The following is a 10,496-nucleotide window of genomic DNA, read 5'->3' on the forward strand; positions in this document are numbered from 1 at the left end:
AACAAACCAAACCCCTTAAATGGGCCCAACGGCCCATGATAACAATCTTACGTAAGCCACATAACTTGTCCATGTTAAGCCCACTACTCAGCATTGATTCTATAAATTGCTCAAACCACAGAATAGATTTCAAGAAACAAGAATAACTAATTTTATACAATAACGTCTTGATAAGTAAGACCTTTTTAAGCAGTCAAACAGGATCTGGAAGCTGAAATTTTATATTGTTTTAATTAATGCAACTCAGGTTTCCGTAATGCATCATCATTGACTACGTTACTACTACGTATCTCCCAAAATTCCAATCGCCTTCCACCACCAACTTGAATGGAGGTCTTTGGTGGTGCAAGGCAATTTATGCGTTAGTCACTACTAACTTCCAACAGTTAGATCCACGATGCATATGCGCGAATCCATCATTTACAGGTCAACCAGGCCAAGTGCAAATTGCTAGGTTTGATCTATTAGAAAGTGTTGTTCAGGCACCATTCATTGTTACCCTTATGTAGCAGTCCTACCAAAAGGACCAAGCCTGAAAGGCAAGGGATATAGGTGTTGCCCAGCTGATGCATGCAAATAACCACTCTAACATTTGCTACATGTGGAACCAAAACATCGATAGCGAAGCTAGTTGGGTCATGTGGAAACTTACACTAGCCCATGGTTTAGAAGTTAAACAAGTCGAATAGATGTTAATATGTCGAACCTCTCACCAAATATTGGTCCGGCGTGCCCACGCCTCAAGCATGACCCTGGTCCAATCCGTTGCCACCTCTGTTGGCAAACAACCGACATGGAATTCGTCGATTACGACACCTGTTGAGCTTGGGATAGATGCTGAGCAACTACTGCATGCATGCAATCCAGATACTTGCTCTTACATTCTGACAGCTAGATCCTGTATCACGACTCTAACATTATATAGGCATGTCTCATATGAGCCCATATTGGTTTACAGGTCGAGCGTAAGTTGGTGGATTTGAGCTGTACATAAGAACTATGGCTAGAGCATGAAGCTAATCAGATGGATTGCCACCTCTGGGGACAAATCATCAATGTGGAATCAATCCAACTTTATTGCACCTTGCAATGCAGTGAGGAGATAACACTATGTCCTACATGACATGCCCCGCGTGATCATACATACCAAAATCACCACTCATAGTCATTCCTGTAATAGGGCACTAATATGAGCATTCGATGAATGGAGTCTAGAAGAATGAGCAACTATAATTTGTGCCATGCACAATCATATGCTGCATGCAGTATAGGATATAATTTTTCCCACAGTGAGACACATGGAAGCCTGCCAAAGCAATGCAAAATTTCATGTTGAGCTTCTTCCAAGTGCCCAATGGAGCCTGAGACGCTCGTCTGAGTGCATGTACCCTGTGGGTCTGGAGGGAGATCCCCCAACTCGATACCAGCTGTTACGATACATTGTCAACACTCCAACATACGTTTTCCCGATTCGAATTCGGGAAACTTATCGGTAACGACAATAGATTTGCATGAAAAGATAAAAATTGCCACTACAAGAAATTTAATTTTTAATGATAAAATTTTAGCGACGAAATTTATTTTATCGTAAATAATTAAACTTTTACAACGAAATTTAAATTTCGTCTTCAAAAATCAGGTATTTGCGACGAAAAAAAATACATTGTAAAAAGTTATATCTTTTGCAACAAAAATTTTATTTTTGTTGCTAGAAGTTGATCTTTAGCGACAAACCTTTTTTTTCGTTGTAAAAAATATTTTTTTTTATGATGAAATATTTTTTTTGTAGTAAAAAAATATTTTTCTGCGACAAAAAAAAATTTTATCACAAAAAAATTATATTTTTTACGACAAAATTGATATTTCGTTGCAAAAAATAAAGGCTTTTGCGATCAATTTTATTTATATTTAGCGACGAAATTATTTCGTCGCTAAATTTTATTTTGTTGAAAAAATTTGAATATTTTGCAACGAAATTTTAAATTTTGTTGCTAGAAATTGATCTTTAGCGACGAAATTTTTTTCATCACAAAAAATTATTTTTTTTTGCGACGAAAAAATTTTTCGTTGCTATTTTTTTTTTTACGATGAAAATAATTACGTCGCAAAAAATTTGATTTTATGCGATGAAATATTTATTTCATTGCGAAAAACTTGATTTTACGATTATTTTTTATATTTGTGACGAAATTAAATTTTCGTTGCAAAAAATTAATCATTTGCGACGAAAAAATTTTTGTTGCAAAAAATATACTTTTTTGCGATAAAATATTTACTTTTAGCAACGAATGTATTTCGTCGCTACATATTTTTTAATTAAAAAAATACTTTAAAATAGGGCCCTAATTCAAAATAAACCTCTTGATCTCCCCACGCTGCTGCGATCGTCAAAATTTTTCTCCCTCCCCGATCTCCGACGACAGTCCTCCCTCCCCGATCGCCGATCGTCCTTCCCGATAAGTTCTCTCCCTCCCCGCCACCATCCTCTCTCTCTCCCTCCCGGCCACCATCCTCTCTCTCTCTCCCTCCCCACCGCCGTCGAGCCCTCCCTCCCCGCTCGAGCCCGCCCCCCGTCGCTGATCGAGCCCACCCCCCAGCGCACCATCTCCCTCCCGCCTGGCCACCCTCTCCTCTGCGCACCGTCTCCCTCTCGGTCTCCACTGTGTCACCACCGGTCGAGTCCTCCCTTCCCGCCACCGTCGCCGGTCGAGGCCTCCCTCCCCCATGGGCGGTGGAAAGCGTCACTCCTCCGCCGCCTCCACCTCCGGGAAGAAAAGTAGGCCCTCTCCCAGTCCCCCCTTCATCGTAGAGGACCTCACGCCTGTCCTCTCCCTCCTCGCCTCCACCGTTTCCCTCTCCCTCTGCTTCCTCTCCGACTCTGACCTCCTCCTCCTCCCCTCCCAAACCCTGTCCCTCGAATCCTCCATCTTCTCTACCTCCTTCCCTCCGGTTCCCTCCAATCCCTCGAAACCCTAACCCTAGAGCCCTCTCCTTCATCTTCTTCCTCTTCTTCTGCCCCTCTTTCGCCTCGCCCACGCTGCCCCCTTCCACGGCGTCGCCCGCCGCTTCGGCCTCCCGTCCCCCGCCGCCACCTGCCGCGCATTCTACCTGGTCTGCAAGGCTATCACCGCCGCTGGTCGACCCCTCCCTCCCCTGTCTCCCTCCCTCATTTTCTTTCTCAGTCTCTTACCTAAGAAAGAGTTGAAGGTCGATCCCTTACTTTCTCTGTCACTCTCCCTTACCTGGCTTGTCTGGTTTCGTAGGGCTGCCGCCGTTGCCGGGCCGCCGTCACTGCCGTCGGGCCGCCACCGCCATCACCGGTTGCCGTCACTGTCACCATCACTATTCACGAAAGAGTTGAAGGTAAGAACAATTTTTTTTAATTTATATATTTTTTATTTTTTTTTCTCAATAAATTTTAGCTATTAGAAGTAATTATTTATTATTTTAGTAATTAGATATAATGTTAGATATAATTATTTGTTTGATATAATTAATTTTAATCATGATTTAAAAATATTTTAAAAATAAAAATATTTATAATAATAATATATTAATTGTAGCATAACAAATTTATAAGCTTTAGAATTTTCGTTCGAGGATAGCGTGCATAAATCAATATTTTTTTTTATGAAAAAAATATTGGTGCTTTACACACTATTCTCGAATTGTTCTCGTGGACAGTTTGGGCACGTGAATGAATTTAATATTGCAACATATGTGCTTTTACATCACAGAGTTTTGTCGGTATTTTCGATCATGTTCTCTGGATACATAGCACAATTTTAATGCTTGTGTATCTGGAGAACTGCATCAAAATGCTGTCGAAATTTTTTTGATATAGATGACATGTATTGCAATATTAAATTCTTACGTTCCTGAATGGGATAGGACCATCACCCTATAGGTAGGAGATATAAGGCGTTAGTCAACTATTATTACATAAAATTGATTGTATAGTTTGCATCATAAATATGTAGGTATGGATTATGGTTGGATGTCATTACGTGATAAGTTTTGTCCCGAGTATATTATGGGTATGACGACTTTTATGAATGTGGCGTCCAATCATACTAGAGAAGATGGAAAAGCTCGTTGTCCATGTCATCGATGTAGGAGTTTATTTTGGTATACCTTATCGGACATTCAGAATTATTTATACGAACACGGTATATATGTGACTTACAAGAGATGGACTTGTCATGGTGAAGATTTGCCGACTAGCTCGAGCATGTTGTCCAGGAGTCCCATAAATCCATCGTCAGTCGGTGGATCATGCAGTCGTGAAAGACAAATACTCGGTGCAGAAGATAGAAAAATTTTAGAGGATCTTCATCCGAAATTATTTGAAGTAAATGTAGAAGCGAGAGCAGAACATCAGCATTCCATTCCGAGACAAGAAGCTGAAGAGGACAGTAACATATCTATAAATGATAGATTCGAGCGTCTATTAAGAGATGCACAAAGTGATGTTTATCCTGATTGTAAGAAGTACTCTCTGTTGTCTGCCGTAATAAAGTTATCACACATGAAGACACTTGGTAAGTGGTCAAACAACTCATTTAATTGGCTGCTCAAATTTTTGAAGGACTTACTGCCAGAGGGAGAGTTACTTCCGTCAAGTCATTATGAAGCCAAAAAATTATTGAAAGGACTCGGTTTGGGAGTCGATGACTTGGGCCTACGCTGTGAAAAGATACATGCATGTCCGAATGATTGTGTTTGTTTCGGAAGGATAAAAAAGATCTACAAGTATATCCGATTTGTCATTCAAGCAGATAGAAAGAAAGTCGTGGTAAGGATAAGAAGAAAAAGAAAATACCATGCAAGATTTTGCGGTACTTTTCGATTACACCATGATTGCGTCGATTGTTCATATCGAGGCATACTGCTTGTGACATGCGATGGCATAAGGAGAAAAACAATATCGACGATGATGTCATGAGACATCCATCAGATGGAGATGCAAGGAAATATTTTGATCGTGAACATCCATGGTTTGCAGCTGATTCACGAAATGTCAGGCTAGGGTTGGCAACAGATGGATTTAATCCATATGGTAATCTTAGTACTACTTATAGTATGTGGCCTGTTATGGTATTTTCTTATAATTTACCGTCATGGAAGTGCATGAAATCATCTTTTAATCTATTGGCCTTGTTGATCCCGGGTCCTCGTGCCCCTGGAAGAGACATAGACATATTTTTAGAGCCGTTGATCGAAGAGTTACAATATTTGTGGGAAGAAGGATGCGAAACATATGATCATGTTGCAGGAGGCATCTTTCGCATGCATGCAGTACTGTTTTGGACAGTTAACGATTTTCCTGCATATGACGATATTTCTGGATGGTGTACAAAGGGTATAAAGCATGCCCAACTTGTAACGATGATATTACATCGGACCGTATTCGAGGAAAGATTTGTTTTACCGGCCATCGACGTTTCTTGCCAGATGATCATAGATGGAGGAGAAGTCTTAAGTTCAATGGCAAGCATGAACGATGTGCGCAGCCAAGATTCTGATCTATGGACAATATTTTAAATCAGTTACCCAACTCACAGGATGTCATATTTGGTAAGGATCTGGCCAGCCAAGTAGGGGTGCGAACAAGTATCGAAAATTGGAGAAAAAGGAGCAAGTTGTTTGATCTTCCATATTGGAAAATGCTTCTTTTTCGACATAATCTTGACGTCATGCATATTGAAAAGAATATATTTGATAATGTATTTTATACCATTCTCAATATCGAAGGAAGAACGAAGGATACCGTGAAGGCTCGTCTTGACTTAGAGGATATGCAGATTAGAAAGGAATTACATTTAATTCGACGAGGGGATAGGCTGGTGAAGCCATTGGCATGTTATATACTGAATCGAAGAGAGAGAAATCAATTTCTTTCATATTTGAGATCAGTGAGGTTTCCTGATGGATACGCCTCAAACTTGAAACGGTACATCAAGTCGAAAGATGGGAAGATCGTCGGGATGAAAAGTCATGATTGTCATGTACTTCTACAACATGTGCTCCTAGTTGGTTTGCGCGGATTGTTGCCGGATAATGTGTGTGATGCGTTACTTGATCTGAAAACTTATTTTCGGGACTTATGTGCGAAGACATTGAGACGAAGTCAGATCGACATATTGGAGAAGAAGATTATCATTACTCTCTGTAAGCTCGAGATGATATTCCCTCCCGTCTTCTTTGATATCATGGTGCATCTTTCTGTTCATCTTCCACATGAGGCTAGATTGGGTGGGCCAGTACATACAAGATGGATGTACCCATTTGAAAGGTAATTGTATGATATTGTAATATTTATTATTCATTATTGTATTCTTATTATATGTGATATCAATTGATAATTTATTGAATAGGAAGATGCGAGAATACAAGAGTGCCGTCACTAACAAAGCACGGCCTGAAGGTTCAATAGCAGAGGCACATGTTATGAATGAATGTCTGATATTCTGCTCTATGTACCTTCGGAGAGTGGAGATCAAATTTACAAGGCCACAATGGAATATCGATGTTGATGAGATTCTGACCGATGGATTGTCCGTGTTCTCCAATGTTGCCTGACCATATGGTAAAAAAGATTTTCGAATGTTGACACCACAAGAAACGGATGACATGCATTGGTATATGCTAAACAATTGCGAGGAGGTAGAAGCGTATATGATGTGAGTGTATACATTTAATTTTTATTTGTTGATATATCAATTAATATACGTGGACTCTAAATTAAAATATACATGGTATTACTGTATCACTTCAGTGAACATGAAAGTGAGCTCAGAAGAAGTAATCATACATTAGCAGCAGCACGACATAGGAATCAATTCGCATCATGGTTTGACGAACGGGTAAGTTATGTTAATGTTCATCCATGATTAAAAGTTTATTTATATAGTATTTATTTTGTCAAATTTAACCTGCTTATTATTTTTTTAATTATAGATAGCTCAGCTACGTATAGACAATCCTAACTGTATCAGTAATGACTTAGCTGCACTTGCATGAAAACCTGACAGACGTGTATCAGTATATTCAGCATGCATAGTCAATGGTGTGCGATTCTTAACAAAAAATTACGATCGCGATCGAACCACACATAATTGTGGAATAAGCATGGAGGGCGAGCACAAGGGTGAAATAATAGATTTTTTTGGTGTTCTGCATGAGGTTATAGAGTTAAGATATAGTGGTCTTCGATGGATTGTGTTATTCAAGTATTGATGGTATGACTTAGGACGACACAGGCCAGTTGTTATAGATCTTCAACTCGTCAGTGTCCACACTGGTCATGTATGGTATGAAAGTGATCCTTATATTTTTGCAAAGCAAGCGAGACTAGTATGATATATTGATGATAACAAAATGAAAGAGCCTTGGCGAGTTGCAATAAGGGCTCAGCATAGGCATTTGTTTGATCCCGCATTTTTCACATGCCCGAACGATGAAGATCTAGAGAATGAAGTCCGTGTAATTATTGAAAACGAAGCATATCAAATGCAAGCACCAGATAACATATTAGTGCCAGATGATACGATTGACATAGGACAATTACAAAGAGACGATTATGAACCTGAGGATGTTTCTATTGTTGGATCGTCGATAAGGGCACGGGCACGAGCACGATCCAATAATGACTTCATTAATGACGATGATGATAGCACTTCAGGGTCGAAGTCTTCTATGACTCCCATCGAAGATGACTATATGGACACGAGTTCAGAATCTGAGAACAATAATTAATATGAATAAGTAATTCAATTTATTTTTTTTGTTATATCATGTAATACTTGAGTTTTTTTGATTACGTACTGATTTAAATTATTTTAATCATTGCAGCATCATGACTGGTCCTGGACGTAGACGTTCACGGGGTAGGCAGCAGGCTCCGCTTGATGATACACATCCTCACTTTAGCATTTTGCATGATGAGTCAGAGGATTTAGATGAGACTCAGTTGTCCGAGTCTACAGAGCAGACTAGTGCTCAGCCAGAGCTTGCCCAGCCGGAGGTCATGGCACCGCAGCATCATCCCCTTACAGGTACATCTCTATCAATTTATAAACCATATATATTTTTTTGTTATATGCATTTAGTGATACATGATATATGTTCATTTCACCAATTTTTACATATAGGAACACAGCATCGACGTGCAGTGCGTGGTCCTAGTAGGGGTCTTGTTTTGGAAAAATATGTGCATACACACAATGAAAAGCCGAAGGTACAGATATTTCGAGATCATCTGGTTGGCACAGAGGCTAGTATCATCGCAAATGAGATCAGTTTGTATATATGGAATCATTTTTCGTGGGCTGCTGAAAGTTTCAAGCATGTAGCTCCTCGATACCGTGATGCTCTAGTCTCTCACATCAAGGTAAGAATTAAATTTGGATGTCTTGCATATCATTACATGATCCATATTATTTTTGATTATATAAATAAATTTTTTATTATATGAATAATTTCATGTATTTGCTTTTTGGTATGATGACTGTGTAGGATAATATTGACTTTGAGGATTGCACCGACGAAGAAGTGACGGCATGTATTCTCAAAATGGCTGCAAATAAATACAGAGATCGGCGATGTAGGCTTCATAAATACTGCAATGAGCTGCAGGCAAAGGGGATTGATCCTGTGACCCAGCCATACAGAAATTGGGCTGGGTCTAGTGACGATTGGCGGTGGTTATGTGAGCATTTTGGAAGTGAGGCATTTCAGGTATGTCTAGTGTTTCAAGTTATTTTAATTTTGTTATGTCCTTTATTGGTTATAATTGTATGTATTTTGTAGCGACGATCGGAAGCGAATAAGGTGAATAGGAGTAAGATTGATTCTATTCACACGCAAGGAAGTGCCTCTTTTGCACAGGGAATGAAGAGGATGGTACGTAACTATATTTGCAATCATACTTTGTAACTTCTTATTAAATATTTATATTATTTTGATATCTTTTTTTTTTTGTTTGAACAGGGACTATCCGGAGTCGACACCTATGCTAAATTTTATCAAAACAAGAGTGGCGAGTTCGTGACCGAGGAGGCGAGGCAGCGTCATGTAAGTATCATTACTCTACATTTTGAATACTTTTAAAGAGTTTGAAAAAAATTTATGATTTTATTTGGTTTATTGTGAAGGAAAAAATGTTAGAATTGAGAGAGCAGGCGACGAGGGAGGTTGGATCTGACGGTGATACTAGATCGCAGCAGATTTGTTTGATGACAGATGATACGATTTTGGATACCGTCCTCGGGCGGCAGCTAGGATCTGGTCATAGCATGTGGTCCAAAAAATCACGCAGTTCGTCATCCGGCCGGTCTGATGATGCATCGGTGCCAGAGGCAGTTAGGACATCCATGAGCATGATGCAAGATCAGATTAGTTATTGGATGAATCGTAGTCAGACGCTCGAGAGGATAGTAGCTGCGGTGGCGGGACGGCTCGGTATTGATGCTTCTGAGTTAGCACCTCTACAGTCACATGATGCCGCCTCTGCACCACCATTGCGACACATATCGGGTCAGGGATCGACGTCTGGAGAAGGAAACGAGGCCAACGAGTCAGATCATACCTAGTTTGTAGTTATTTTAAATTTAAAATGGTGTATGGACTTATATTTTTGTATATGACAAAGATGGTTATGAAATTTTTTGATACTTGGAATTGGTATTTTGAATTAGAATATTTTTATTGTGTTAATATATTGTTTATTTAAAATATGTTTGATCAGAGAATTTGTATTTGAGCAGATTTTTTTTGAAAAAAAAATATAAATTAAAATTTTTATCTAAATTTATTTTAGTGATGAAATATTAATTTCGTCGCAAAAAAATTTGTGAACCCAAAAAAATAAAATTTTTATTATACATCACGACGAAATTTTTTATTTCGTTGCTATTTTTGCGACGAAAAAATAGTTTCGTCGCTAAAAATTTTAATTTTTTTGCGACGTAATTTTTATTTCATCGTAATTATAGCGACGAATTTTTTTATTTCGTCGCCGTTATAGCGACGAAAATTTTCTTTCGTCGCCATTATCACGACGAAATTTTTATTTCATCGTAATTATAGCAACGAATATTTTTTTCGTCGTAATTATTGTGACGAAATTTTTGTGATAAATTTTGTTTGCGATGAATTTCGTCGTTAAATTTTATGATGAATTTCATTTTCGTCGCAAAAAATTACGACAAAAGGAAAGTTTCGTCGTAAAAAATAAGAGAATATTTTTTTTAATCATTATATTTAGCGACGAAATTATTTTTCATTGTAATTTTAGCGATGAAAATTTAAGCTCTTGCGACAAAATATTTTCGTCTTTAATACAGCACATACTTCATCGTCTAGGTTTACTAGTTTTTGCGACGAAATAAAATCGTTTCGATGCTAAGATCTTTTGCTACGAGACTTTTTCTATAAATTTTTAGCGACGATATATTTTATCGTAAATATTTTTAGTGACGAAAATATAATTTTTA

This window comes from Elaeis guineensis, chromosome 2 (genome assembly GCF_000442705.2).
Source record: "Elaeis guineensis isolate ETL-2024a chromosome 2, EG11, whole genome shotgun sequence".
Classification (NCBI taxonomy): Eukaryota; Viridiplantae; Streptophyta; class Magnoliopsida; order Arecales; family Arecaceae; genus Elaeis; species Elaeis guineensis.